Source organism: Cervus canadensis, chromosome 10 (assembly GCF_019320065.1).
Source record: "Cervus canadensis isolate Bull #8, Minnesota chromosome 10, ASM1932006v1, whole genome shotgun sequence".
NCBI lineage: Eukaryota > Metazoa > Chordata > Mammalia > Artiodactyla > Cervidae > Cervus > Cervus canadensis.
In genome coordinates, this window is record NC_057395.1 from 48936501 (window position 1) to 48951697 (window position 15197).

The 15197-nt window shown below is 41.2% G+C and overlaps 1 non-coding gene across 1 annotated transcript; it reads left to right on the forward strand.

The window, feature by feature from the left end:
- Positions 1-9963: 9963 nt before the first annotated feature.
- Positions 9964-10070, forward strand: LOC122449114. The gene has a single exon (XR_006271916.1). It is a non-coding gene; the product is annotated as a U6 spliceosomal RNA (small nuclear RNA).
- The last annotated feature ends 5127 nt before the right edge of the window (positions 10071-15197 follow it).

Here is a 15197-nt window from a genome sequence, read left to right on the forward strand (position 1 = left end):
ACAAGTGACAATGCCACAGCTACATGTGTGAATCAACATCTTGAGGTTTAGACAAGACAAAGTACATCATGGCAAATGCTACTGTGGACACACAAGAGCCAGATGCTTCCCCTTTCTGGGACTGGATACTTCCCCCTCCAACTGAGATGACAAATCTGGCAGGAAGGGGAACTCTCATAATGACCCAAAGTAAATTTCATTCACTTGGTACAACAGTAACTCATGATTGAAACTCAATGGAATTATTAAAAAAGCAAGAAAAAAAATTGCTTGTAAACTTGAGTCTATGAGCTGAGATTCATGCCTGCTTTTGCTTTAACCAGAATAATAGGTGTTAGTAAGCAACTTTACCTTGTTTCTGATTTTAGTCAGAATGCATCCAGTATTTTACTCTATTACATTTGCTGTTGATTTTTCATGTTCTATGTGATGTTAAAGTCTGTCTACTTGAAGTTGGTTAGAGAGTTTTAATTTCTTTTGTTAATAAATCAGGAATAGATGTTGAATTTTTACATTTTTATTTATTTTTTAATTGGCTGCACGGAGTCTTTGTTGCCACACTGGCTTTCTCTTGTTGCAGCAAGCAGGGGCTACTCTCTAGTTGCAGACTTCTTATTGTGGTGGCTTCCCTTGTTGCAGAGCAGGGGCTCTAGGGTGCGTGGACTAAGTGTTTGTGGGGCATGGGTTTAGTTGCCTTGCGGCATGTGGAATCTTCCTGGATCAGGGATTGAACCCATGTCCCCTGCACTGGCAGGTGGATTCTTAACCATTGGACCACCAGGGAAATCCTAGATGCTGAATTTTATCTAATGCCTTTTATTTTTCTGGTGCTTTTTTGGCATTTATCTAGAGGGTCATACCATTTTTCTCCTTTAACCTATTAAGATAATGAAGTACACCATAGATTTTTCTTAATATACCTTGACTTTGCTGATTTGCTTTAATCCACAGCTGGATTTGATCTTATAATTTATTTATAATTTTAAAATCAATATTCATAAATGAGATTGATGTATACTTTTTAAAAACATTCCTTTGGACAAGCTTTGATATTGGAGTTATACTAGGCTTATAAAATGATTACACTAGGTTTAGAAGTGACGCTTCTAAATTTTTCTCATGCTGTTGAGTTTAGAACGTGAATATTGTGTTTCTTGAATGGATAAAGATGTGGTGTATATATATACAATGGAATACTACTCAGGCAACAGGGATGGACCTAGAGATTATCACACTAAGAAGTAAATCAGACATACAAATACCATATGATATCATTTATATGTGAAGTGTAAAATATGGCACAGATGAACTTATCTATGAAACAGAAACAGAGCTCCCAGGTGGCGCCAATGCAGAAGATGTAAGAGATGAGGATTCGATACTCAGTTGGGAAGATCCCTGGAGAACAAAATAGTACTCTACTCCAGGATTCTTGCCTGGAAAATTCCATGGTGGGCTACAGTCAATGGGGCCACAAAGAGTAGGACACAACTGAGCAGCTGAACAAGGAAACAGAAAGAGATTCAGACATAGAGAACAGACTTGTGGTTGCCACGTGTTGGGAGGTGGAGGAGGGATGAAGTGGGAGTTTGGGGTTAGGGGTTTCCCTGGTGGCTCAGTGGTAAAAAAATCTACCTACCAATGTAGGAGATATGGGTGTGGTCCCTGGTCCTGGAAGATCCCATGTGCTGTAGAGCAACTAAGCCCCTGCACCACTAAGGAGCTGTGATCTAAAGCCCGGGAACTACCCACAAACTGCAACTACTGAAGCCCACTCACCCTGGAGCCCATGCTCCGCAACAAGAGAAGCCATGGTAATGAGAAGCCTGCACACCACGATTGGAGAGTAGCCCCCACTTGCCACAACGAGAGAAAGCCTGCATGCTACGACTACTGAGCACATATGCAGCAACTACTAAAGCCTGTGCACCTAGAGCCCAAGCTCTGAAGCAAGAGAAGTCACCAAAATAAGAAGCCCTAGCATTGCAACAAAGAGTAGCCCCCACTCACTGAAACTAGAGAAAGCCCATGTGCAGCAAAGAAGACCCACTGCAACCAAAAATAAATAAATAATTTTATAAAAGAATATGAAAAAGAATGTATATACTTGTATAGATGAATCACTTCGCTGTACAGCAGAAATTAACACATTGTAAATCAACTATATTTCAATAAAATAACTTAAAAAAAAAGAATGAAGAGGAATTCCCTTTAAAAGATTTAAAGTCCAATGGTTAGGACTCTCTGAATCCACTACAGGGGGCACAGTTTCAACCCTTGGTCAGGGAACTAAGATACTGCATGCTTCATGGCTCAGTCAAATAAAAGAGAATGAATGAGAGACCACTTTCATGACAAAAATTATAACTAAAAGAGAAAAAAGGTAATATGCTTGGGGAAATTTTTTTTAATTACCTTTCTTGAAGATTTTGTCAAATTTTTCCACAGTATTGTCCACCTGGGTCTGAAAATTTGGATGACTAAGACCTTTGAGGGCCATTTTCCAATCCTCTAGAGTTAGTAGAGCGATTAAGGTTTTCTATTTCTTCCTGAATCAATTTTAATAATTTATATTTTAAATAATATTAATACAATTCATTTACCTTTATAAATTCTCACATAAAGTTGCACCTAATATTCACTTCTCTCAGTTTCTACCTCTGAATCTTGAGTTTCACCTGAAAGTAGTATTCTGTAACTCCAGAACATCTTCTCTAATCTCACCACAATTATGAATCTTCCTCTTATACAAGTTTTCCCTGTTATTGGAAACATCTCTCCTCCACCTCTCATGATCCATTTTCTTTTGTGTCCCTGAATCTTTTCATGAGCCAAGCGCCTCTTCTCATCTTTCATCCAAAGGAGTCTGTTTTTGTCCAGTATAAGAAGGGTTTGATGATCTTGATCAAAATTGAGGTTTCCAGTTTTAATGTGGCTGAGATGGTAAAGAATCTGCCTGCAGTGCTGGAGACCTGAGTTTAATCCCGGGTTCAGGAAGATCCCCCGGAGAAGGGAGTTGCTACACTCTCCAGTATTCTTGCTTGGAGAATTTCATGGACGGAGGAGCCTGGCAGGCTACAGTCCATGGGATTGCAAAGAGCTGGACATGATTGAGTGACTAACACTTTCACTTTTTCTTTAGGTTTATTTATCAGATTTAGAGGATTTAGATTTAGTGAAGAGAAGGTCTGGACCCCCAGCTGGGATAGAGAACAATAAGCTAGACGCTTTCCCATCACAGAGCGCTCTCCAAGATCTCACCTGCCTGCATCCTCTCCCAAGGCCTTTCGTATTACAACCTATCAGCCATAAAGAAGTCAGGAAGTTTTCAGACCATGTCTGCTTTGTTGCCTCTTACCGCATTGCCCCCTTCATGGGCCACAGCCTTGTCATGGTAAAGTGGTTTGTGTAACTCAATGAAACTCTGAGTCATGATGTGCTGGGCCACCCAAGACAGATGGGTCTTATTGGAGAGTTCTGATAAAATGTGGTCCACAGGAGGAGGGAATGGTAAACCACTCAGCATCTTCATCAAAGAATATCAATCTGATTTCGGTATTGACCATCTGGTGGTGTCCACGTGTAGAGTCATCTCTTGTGTTGTTGGTAAAGGGTATTTGCTATGACCAGTGTGTTCTGTTGACAAAACTCTGTTGGCCTTTGCCCTGCTTCATTTTGTACTACCAAACTTGCCTGTTACTCCGGGTATCTCTTGACTTCCTACTTTTGCATTCCAATCCCCTATGATGAAAAGGACATCTTTTTCCATGCTAGTTCTAAAAGGTCTTTTAGCTTTTCATAGACCTGTTCAACTTCAGCCTCTTCGGCATCAGTGGTTGGGGCATAGACTTGGATTACTTTGATGTTGAATGGCTTGCCTTGGAAACGAACCGAGATCTTCCTGTCATTTTTAAGATTGCACCAAGTACTGCATTTCAGAATCTTTTGTTGACTATGAAGGCTACTCCATTTCTTCTAAGGGATTCTTGCCCAGTAGTAGATATAGTGGTCATCTGAGTTAAATTCGCCCATTTCTGTCCATTTCAGTTCACTCTTTCCTATGCCGATGTTCACTCTTGCCTTCTCCTGCCTGACCACATCAAATTAATTTTGATTCATAGACCTAATATTTCAGGTTCCTATGAAATATTGTTCCTTATAGCATCAGACTTCACTTTTACCACCAGACACACCCACAGCTGAGCATCATTTCTGCTTTGGCACAGCTGTTTCATTCTTTCTGGAGCTCTTAGTAATTGCCCTCCATTCTTTCCCAGTAGCATATTAGACACCTACTGACCTGGGGGCTCATCTTCTCCTGTCATATCTTTTTGCCTTTTCATACTGTTCATGGAGTTCTCACGGCAAGAATACTTGAGTGGTTTACCATTCCCTCCTCCTGTGGACCACATTTTATCAGAACTCTCCAATAAGACCCATCTGTCTTGGGTGGCCCAGCACATCATGACTCAGAGTTTCATTGAGTTACACAAACCACTTTACCATGACAAGGCTGTGGCCCATGAAGGGGGCAATGCGGTAAGAGGCAACAAAGCAGACATGGTCTGAAAACTTCCTGACTTCTTTATGGCTGATAGGTTGTAATACGAAAGGCCTTGGGAGAGGATGCAGGCAGGTGAGATCTTGGAGAGCGCTCTGTGATGGGAAAGCGTCTAGCTTATTGTTCTCTATCCCAGCTGGGGGTCCAGACCTTCTCTTCACTAAATCTAAATCCTCTAAATCTGATAAACAAACCTAAAGAAAAAGTGAAAGTGTTAGTCACTCAATCATGTCCAGCTCTTTGCAATCCCATGGACTGTAGCCTGCCAGGCTCCTCTGTCCATGAAATTCTCCAAGCAAGAATATTGGAGAGTGTAGCTAGAGATGGAGAAGCTCTATAGAATCAGAAAAGAAAAAAAAAAAAAAAAAAAGACCTGGAGTTGACTGCCCCTAAAATCATCAGCTCCTTATTGCAAAATTCAAGCTTAAATGGAAGAAAATAGGGAAAACCACTAGGCCATTCAGGTATGATCTAAATCAAATCCCTTATGATTATACAGTGAAGGTGATGAATAGATTCAAGGAATTGGATCTGGTACAGTGCCTGCAGAACCATGGACAGAAGTTCATAACATTGCACAAGAGTCAGTGATGAAAACCATCCAAAGAAAGTGAAATTCACGAAGGTAAAGTGGTTATCTGAGGTGGCTTTACAAATAGCTGAGGAAAGAAGAGAAACAAAAAGCAAGGGAGAAAGGGAAAGATACACCCAACTGAATGCAGAGTTCCAGAGAATAACAAGGAGCGATAAGAAGGCCTTCTTAAATGAACAATGCAAAGAAGTAGAGGATAACAATAGAATGAGAAAGACTAGAGATCTCTTCAAGAAAACTGGAGATATCAAGAGAACATTTCATGCAAGATGGGCATGATAAAGGACAGAAACAGTAAGGACCTAACAGAAGCAGAAGAGATTAAAAAGAGGTGGCAAGAATACAAAGAACTATACAAAAAAGTCTTAATGTCACAGATCACCACGATGGTGCAGTTACTCACCTAGAACCTGACATTCTGGAGTCTGAAATCAAGTGGGCTTAGAAAGAATTACTACAAACAAGGCTAGTGGTGGTGATGAAATTCTATCAGAGCTATTTAAAACCCTAAAAGATGGTGCTATTAAAGTGTTGCACTCAATATGGCAGCATTTTTTGGAAAACTCAGCAGTGGCCACAGGACTGGAAAAGGTCAGTGTTCATTCCAGTCCAAAGAAGGGCCGTGCCAAAGAACGTGCAAACTACCACACAGTTGCACTTATTTCACATACTAGTAAGGTTATGCTCAACATTGTTCAAGCTAGGCTTCTGTAGTATGTGAACTGAGAGCTTCTAGGAGTACAAACTGAGATTAGAAAAGGCAGAGGAGCAAATTGCCAACATCCACTAGATCATAGAAAAAGCAAGAGAATTCCATAAAAATATCGACTACTGCTTCATTGACTATGCTAAAGGCTTTGACTGTGTGGCTCACAATAAACTGTGGAAAATTCTTAAAGAGATGGAAATACCAGAGCATCTTACCTGCCTCTTGAGAAACCTGTATGCAGGTCAAGAAGAAACCATTAGAACCTTACATGGAACAATAGACTGGTTCAAAATTGGGAAAGGAGTATGACAAGGCTGTATATTGTCTCCCAGTTTATTTAAATTATATGCCGAGTACATCATGAGAAATGTTGGGCTGGATGAATCACAAGCTGGAATCAAAATTGCCAGGAGAAATATCAGCAGTCTTAGATATGCAGATGATACCACTCTAATGGCAGAATATAAAGAGGAACTAAAGTGCCTCTTGATGAAGGTGAAAGAGGAGAGTGAAAAAGCTGGCTTAAAACTCAACATTCAAAAAACTAAGATCATGGCCTTCAATCCCATCACTTCATGGCAAATAGACTGCGAAAAAGTGGTCAGTGAAAGATTTTATTTTCTTGGGCTCCAAAATCACTGTAGACAGTGACTGCAGCCATTAAATTAAAAGATGCTTGCTCTGCAGAAGGAAAGCTATGACAAACCTAGACAGCATATTAAAAAAGCAGAGACATCACTTTGCCAACAAAGGTTCATATAGTCAAAGCTATGATTTTTCCAGTAGTCCTGTATGGTTGTGACAGTTGGACCATAAAGAAGACTGAGTGCTGAAGAATTGATGCCATCAAATTGTGGTGCTGGAAAAGACTCGATAATCTCTTGGATTGCAGGATCAAGCCAGTCAATCCTAAAGGAAATAAATCCTGAATATACACTGCAAGGACTAATGCTGAAGCTGAAGCAGCAATATTTTGGCCTCTCATTGGAAAAGATTCTGATGCTGGGAAAGATTGAAGGCAAAAGGAGAACAGAGCAGCAGAGGATGAGATGGTTAGATAGCATCACTGATTCAGTGGACATGAATCAGAGCATACTCTGGGAGATAGTGAAGGACAAGGAAGCCTGGTGTGCTGCAATCCGTGGGATCGCAAAGAGTTGGACACAACTTAGGAAGTGAACAACAACCACATTGTCTGTGCTGCTCCGTCTCTCTGGAATGCCCTTGTTGTACTTCTTGGCCTGGGAGGTACTTCCTCGAGTTTTCACTTTTATGATAACAATTTAAGCCATCCATTTATATTTTGTGCACTCTTCTGTATATGTATTATATTTCATAATGAAAGGAGTTTTAAAAGTATCTGTAAATATTCTTATATTTGCATTTTTTCTGGAAGAATACAAGGGCATACAGCTTATAACGTCTTTAATCTTTTAATACTATTCTATATTTAAATATATTAAATTATTATTTTTCAAAGCCTGAAAATTGGCCAGGCGGTAGAAAAACCCTGGGCTAAACCCAGATGACCAGACACTACTAGGGTCTTGACTGTGTCCAGAGAGATTTTAACATGAGGCAGCTTCCTTCAACATTTTGCTCAAATTGCATATTCTCAGTAAGATCTTCCCTGGCCTTTCTGTTTAATAATGCAGCCTACACACAATTCCATTGCATTCATCCCTAGCATCAGCATTCCTGGTCTTGTTTCTGCTCAATTCTTTTTCTATAGAAATTGTCACTTTCCAACTCACTGTTTACTTTTTTCTGCATTCTAGGCAGAAGGAACAGCTAAAATCAAGGCTCTTATGTGGGAGCAGACCCAGTGAAGTCAAGGAGCACTGAGGAGGCTGGTGTGCCCGAAGCAGAGTGAACAAGAGGTAGAGTAGCTGATGACAGGGAGGTCAGGAAGGGACCGTGCCAGGCCCACTCCTATTGTAGGGATTCAGGCTTTTCCTGTGAGTCAGATGCAGAGCTGACTTTATTCAGATGCAGATTTTAAGAGAAATGACATGATGTGACATATTTTATAAGGATCACTCTGACTACTGTGCTGATGAGTGAGGATTTTATGTTGATAGGAGCTCACACTGAGATAAGAAAAGATGTTAAAGCCACAAAACAAAAGCTGCTTGCTATAAAAAAAAGAACACCCAGGAACTTTCCTGGTGCTCCAGTGGTATGACTCTGTGCTTCCAATGCAGGGGGCACATGTTTGAGCTCTGGTGGGGGAACTAAGAGCCCATATCTTAGTTGTGTCTTTTCTTTTTTTGACTGGGTGGCCAAAAAATAAATAAACAAATAAAACCCACAAAAAGTAGAAGAACTGGAAGATAAAGCTGAGGAAATCTTCCATAATGGAGATCAAAAAGATAAAATATGGAAAAAAGGCAAAAGTATGGAAAATTGGAGAGAAAAAATAAAGACCAATATTTAAGGAAACAATTCCAGAAACAGGAAACATCTGAGTGAATGAAATTATAGGATGAATTGATTTCAGAAAATCCCTTTACACTGAAAAACAGGGGTTTCCCAACAAAAGGACCCAGAACACCCGGTATCATGCATAATGAGTGCTGGATAAAAATGCACTAACAAGACACATCATAGTAAGACTTCAGAATGCTGAACACAATCCTACAAGTATCTAGAAAGAAAAATAATAGCAAAATAAAAAACCTAGAATCATAATGGCACCAGACATCTCCACACACATCACTTGGGATGCCTGAAGGCACTGCAGTGTTCCTCACCTCTGAGGTAACATGACCAGGAGGAGAACAGGGCAGCAGACTCTGGACAGAAGTCCTCAAGATGAAATGGACAAAATACTAGGAGATAAATACAAATGGCAGCAATTTGAATTAGTGATAGATACACGGAAAACTCTACAAATTATACAGAATTCCACAAGATGGTGGAGTAGAAGGATATGCACTCATCTTCTCCTGTGAGAACTCCAAAATTACAACTTGCTGCTGAACAACTGTCGCCAGGAGAATGTTGGATCCCACCAAAAAAAGATACCCCATGTCCAAGGGCAAAGGAGAAGCCCCAGCAAGATGGTAGGAAGGGCAAAAATACATTTAGAATCAAACCCCATACCCACCAGAGATGCTCAGAGGGCTCAAACAAAACCTTGTGTGCACCAGGAGACCCCACAGAGACTGAACCAGACATGACTTTGAGTGTTTGAGTGTCTCCTGCAGAGGTACAGGCCAGCAGTGGCCTGCCAGGGGCAGGGACTCTGGGTGCAGCAGACCTGGGTATGGCATAAGCACTCTTGGAGGAGGTCGCCATTAACCCCAACAGAGAGCCTCCAGAACTTACACAGGACTAGGGAAACAGACACTTGGAGGCCATAAACAAAACTTTGTGCACACCAGGTACCAGGAGATGGGAGCAGTGATGCCACAAGAGACTGATCCAGACTTACCCGTTGAGTGTCCAGGAGTCTCCAACAGAGGCGTGGGTCAGTGGTGACCTGCGGCAGGGTCAGGGCCACTGAGTGCAGTGGAGCATGCACAGGACCTTTTGAAGGAGGTCACCATAATCTTTATCACCTCCACCTTAGTTTGGCCTCAGGCCAAAGAACAGGGAGGGAACACAGCCCCACCTGTCAATAGAAAATTGGATTATAGATTTACTGGGCAAACATGCTCCACTGGAGAAGGGAATGGCAAACCACTTCAGTATTCTTGCATTGAGAACCCCATGAACAGTATGAAAAGGCAAAAAGATAGGACACTGAAAGATGAGCCCCCCCCCACTCCCCAGGTCAGTAGGTGCCCAATATGCTACTGGAGAACAGTGGAAAAACAAATCCAGAAAGGATGAAGAGACAGAGCTAAAGCAAAAACAACACCCAGTTGTGGATGTGACTGGTGATGGAAGCAAAGTCTGATGCTGTAAAGAACACTATTGCATAGGAACCTGGAATGTTAGGTCCATGAATCAAGGCAAATTGGAAGTGGTCAAACAGGAGATGGCAAGAGTGAACATTGACATTTTGGGAATTGTGAACTAAAATGAATTGGAATGGGTGAATTTAACCCAGATGACCATTATATCTACTACTGTGGGCAAGAATCCCTTAGAAGAGTGCTCGCTTTGGCAGCACATATACTAAAATTGGAACGATACAGAGAAGATTAGCATGGTCCCTGCGCAAGGATGACACGCAAATTCGTGAAGCATTCCATAGTTTTTTTTTTTTTCATTCCATAGTTTTGAATGGAAAAAAAAAAAAAAAAGAATCCCTTAGAAGAAATGGAGTAGCCCTCATAGTCAACAAAAGAGTCTGAAATGCAGTACTTGGTTGCAATCTCAAAAACAGAATGATCTCTGTACGTTTCCAAGGCAAATCATTCAAAATGACAGTAATCCAAGTCAATGCTCCAACCAGTAATGCTGAAGAAGCTGAAGTTGAATGGTTCTATGAAGACCTACAAGACCTTCTAGAAGTAATACCCAAGAAAGATGCCCTTTTATTTATAGGGGACTGGAATGCAAAAGTAGGAAGTCAAGAGATACTTGGAGTAACAGGCAAATTTGGCCTTGGAGTACAAAATGAAGCAGGGCAACGGCTAACAGTTTTGCCAAGAGAAAGCACTGGTCATAGAAAACACCCTTTTCCAACAACACAAGAGAAGACTCTACACATGGACATCACCAGATGGTCAATACCAATATCAGATTGATTATATACTTTGCAGCCAAAGATGGAGAAGCTCTATACAGTCAGAAAAAAAAAAAGACTTGGAGCTGACTGTGGCTCAGATCATGAATTCCCCACTGCAAAATTCAAACTTAAATTGAAGAAAGTAGGGAAAAACCCCTAGACCATTCAGGTATGACCTAAATCAAATCCCTTATGATTACACAGTGGAAGTGACAGATTCAAGGGATTAGATCTGATAGACTGCCTGATGAACTATGGATGGAGGTTTGTGACACTGCACAGCAGGCAGTGATCAAGACCATCCCCAAGAGAAGAAATGCAAAAAGGCAAAATAGTTATCTGAGGAGGCTTTACAAATAGCTGAGAAAAGAAGAGAAGCAAAAAACAGAGGAGAAAAGGAAAGATATACCCATTTGAATGTAGAGTTCCAAAGAATAGCAAGGAAAGATAAGAAAGCCTTCCTCAGTGATCAGTGCAAGGAAATAGAGGAAAACAACGGAATGGGAAAGACTAGAGATCTCTTCAAGAAAATTAGAGACACCAAGGGAATATTTCATGCAAAGATGGGCTCAATAAAGGACAGAAATGGTATGGACCTAACAGAAGCAGAAGATACTCAGAAGAGGTGGCAAGAATACACAGAAGAACTATACAAAAAAGATCTTCATTACCCAGATAACCATGATGGTGTGATCACCCACCTAGAGCGAGACATCCTGGAATGCGAAGTCAAGTGGGTCTTGGGAAGCATCACTTTGAACAAAGCTAATGAAGTTGATGGAATTCCAGTTGAGCTATTTCAAATCCTAAAAGATGACGTTCTGAAGGTGTGGCACTCAATATGCTAGCAAATTTGGAAAACTCAGCAATGGCCACAGGACTGGAAAAGGTCAGATTTCATTTCAATCCCAAAGAAAGGCAGTGCCTAAGAATGTTCAAGCTACTGCACAATTACACTCATCTCACATGCTAGAAAAGTAATGCTCAAAATTCTCCAAGCCAGGCTTCAACAGTACATGAATGGTGAACTTCCAGATGTTCAAGCTGGATTTAGAAAAGGCAGAGGAGCCAGAGATCAAATTGCCAACACCCACTGGATCATTGAAAAAGCAAGAGTTCCAGAAAAACATCTACTTCTATTTTATTGACTATGCCAAAACATTTGACTGTGTGGATCACCACAAACTGTGGAAAATTCTTAAAGCGATGGGAATACCAGACCACCTTAACCTGCCTCCTGAGAAATCTGAATGTAGGTCAAGAAGCAACAGTTAGATTGGGAACAAAATGGCAGAGGAGTAGGTGGAATGGATCACATCTCTCTCCACGGATACACCAAGAATACACCTTCAGACACAGAAGTGCACACAGAACACCAGCTGAGAGCAGACAGGAGGACCTGAGCAGCGGAAAAGAATATATAGAACCACGTGCAACCAGGTAGGATGAAGGAATTAGGGGGATAAACAGCAGTGTTAGTAGGACTGGAGCTGCCCTTGGCAGGTAGGGGAACTGAAGCAGGGGTCCAACCCCCACAGTGGGGAAACCGTCTGACTTAAAGAAGAAACATTTAAGGCTGAGAGTGAAACAGTTGATCTGTGTCAGCCTAAATGGAATGAGAATCAGACAGTCCTTGCCACAGCCATACATATGCTGGGCAGGAACGTGGATCTCCTGGAAGGGGCAGCAGCCGGGGGCTGGAGTTTAGGGATTGTGGAGCAATCCCAGTGTGAGGGCTGCTGTTGACTGTGGAGAGATGGATGGAGAGGATATGAGGGAGGAGATCGTGGTGGGAAATGCCTGTGGAGGAAAGCCAGGCAGCCATGGAAGCAAGGCGATACTGCTGAGTCATGCGTAGGGGGTGCAGCCATCACCATAGCCTTTCTCTCTCCACATGCCAGCATCAGCAGCTGAAAAATAGAGAGGTTGGCCCATCAAACGCATGATGCACTGAACTACAGAGTAGGACCCCACCCAGAGTGTCCCTTTAAGTGCCTGAACAGGCAGAGCTACGGAGAAAGACTGGCCAAAGAGGCTTTCTGATCCCCAGCTACAACAGGCTCAAAAAAAGACTCTGATAAGGCCATAACTCCTGCCGCGGAGGCAGTCTGTGTTCCTGAACACTTGGCGCCGCCAGGGTCCCCGCAAGCCAAGCAGTTGCACCACCTTCACGCTCAACTCTCACTGCGGCAGAGCTGCCACAGGCAAAAAAATAAAAAAATAAATAAAAAATTCTTGTGTTTATGCTCACAAGGTCACTTCGCTTCGGTTCAGTCTGACTCTTTTGCAGCCATGGAGACTGTGGCCTGCCAGGCTTCTCTGTCAGAGAAGGGGTTCTCCAGGCAAGAATACTGGAGCATATTGGCCAATACTGGTTGTCCTTCTAGAGCACCATATTTCCTACTATCCTCGCCACCAACCCCACTGAGTATCTGGTGCTTCCAGAACCCCTGAGACCCAACCAAGCAGCTGCACCACCTCCACACCTGGCCCTCACAGGGGCAAACCCAAGCCCTCCAGGGCAGCTTCAGGAGCTAAACCCCAGTGGAGAGTCCACATATAGAGGTGGAAATAAAACAGTTGAAACCCAGGGCAGTGTGACTAAGGAAGAAGACTCAAAACCTTCCCACCAGCTGTACAAGCTGCAGATTAAATCCACACAATCAACTAAGCGGACCCTGTGTCTATGAAATATATAAAAGTCCATCGAGAGCTCCCACAAAAGAAAACGCACTAGCTCTGATAGCTGTGGACATTGGAGGCAAGAACACACAGGAGTAGGACCAGATTAGAATCTGAGCAGCCTTCACAGCAGGTCCAGAGATCACTACAGTGTTGGAGGGCATCCTAGGGAGGTGAGGTGGACTGTGATTCCCAGCGCAGGAAAGGACTCTGACAGCAGTGACTCAAGAAAAGCATTTATTCTTATTTTTTGACTTGTTCTGCAAATTCTTTTTTTTTTTTTTTTCCTTTTTCTTTCTTCCTTCATTTCCCCCTCTGTTTTAGCTGTCGATTTTATTGGCACTAAGATATCCAATTAAGCTTTTGAATTTTTTTTTCTTTTTCCTCAGTCACTTTTTTTTATTGTTGTCATAAACCTCTGCTTCTACGTTGGGCTTTTGCAGTTCTTGGAGTTTTCTTCTTTTTTTTCTTTTCTCTTTTTTTAATTTTAATGTTTTAAACCTATTATTATTTTTTCTACATTTTTTCCTTTGTTTGCTTTTCCTACTCTTCCTACCCTGCAGTTAATCTTTAACATATATAAATCTTTATCTACCTCTATTTAACTTCGCATATCTATTCCTTCTTTCTTTTCTTTCTCTACTTTCCTTTCAACATATTTGTCAGTTTTATTTTCATTGCTTTATTAGCACCTTGCTTTAGTTTTGTTTTCCACTTTGTGCTTTAATTCGTTTTGTTCTGGTAGATATAATTTTTGGTTTCCTTTGTTTGCCGGGTGAATCTATTGTGCTTAATTTTTGTTGAACTGTTTTGATTTTGCTTATGGGTATATATATATGTGTGTATAGCCAGTCACGCTTTCTATTGTTGTTATAGACCTCTGCCTCTACATTGGACTTTCGCAGTTCTGTGGACTTTCCCTTTTATCCCCCCTTCTTTCTTTCTTTCTCTATTTTTTTCTTTCTCTTTTTATAATTTTAATTTTTAATTTTTTAAAACCTATTATATTTTTTCGACAATTATTCCTTTGTTTGCCTCTCCTACTGTTCTTTTCCCCTTGCAGTTAATCTTTAATGTATATAAATCTTCTTCATTTACCTCTACTTAACTTTGCATATCTATTCTTTCTTGTCTTTCTTTCCTTTCCTCACAACATATTTGTTACTTTTGTTTTCATTGCTTTATTCCCCACTTGGCACCTTGCTTTAGTTTTGTTTATCAGTTTGTGCTTAAGTAAGTTTTGTTCTTAACTGGTAAATATAATTTTTTATTTCCTTTGTTCACCAGATCAATCAACTGTACTTTATTTTTGTTGGACTGTTTTCACTTTGCTCAAGGGTGTATATGCATATGTGTATATCCCATTATTTTAATTATTATTTGCCTGATTTTGTAACTGCCATTTGTCTGGGATTCATCTTTGGTTTCTCATTTTTGAATATTTGTTTTACTCTCCCTTAATGCCGTAACAAACCACTTGTAGATCTTCGCTCCTGACCAGAGATCAAACCCTGAGCCTTTGGAGTGGGAGCACTGACTCCAAGACCCTAGACTACCAGAGAACTAACCGTGGGGAGTATCAAATAGTGAGAACTCACACAAAGGAAACCACTTGAATACAAGATCCGGCATTACCCAACCACCACTAGCACCCTGTGAGGGTGCCTCATCTAAACAACAAACAAAGCAAAAATACAAACCCAGTCATCAGCAGACAGGAGTACCACCTCACTCAGCCTTGCCCATCAGAGGAAAAACAAATAAACAAACAAAAACTCAGCACAAGTCTCACCCTATATGAAGCTCACACAGACCACTGGACCAACCTCAGGAAGGCTGATACAAGGAGGAAGAAAGAATTCAACCTTCTTCATGGAAAGAATTCAACTTTCCTTGAAGCCTGAGAAAAGGAGACCTCAAACACAATAACTTTACAAAAAAAAAAAAAAAAAAAAAGAAAAGGCAGAGAAAA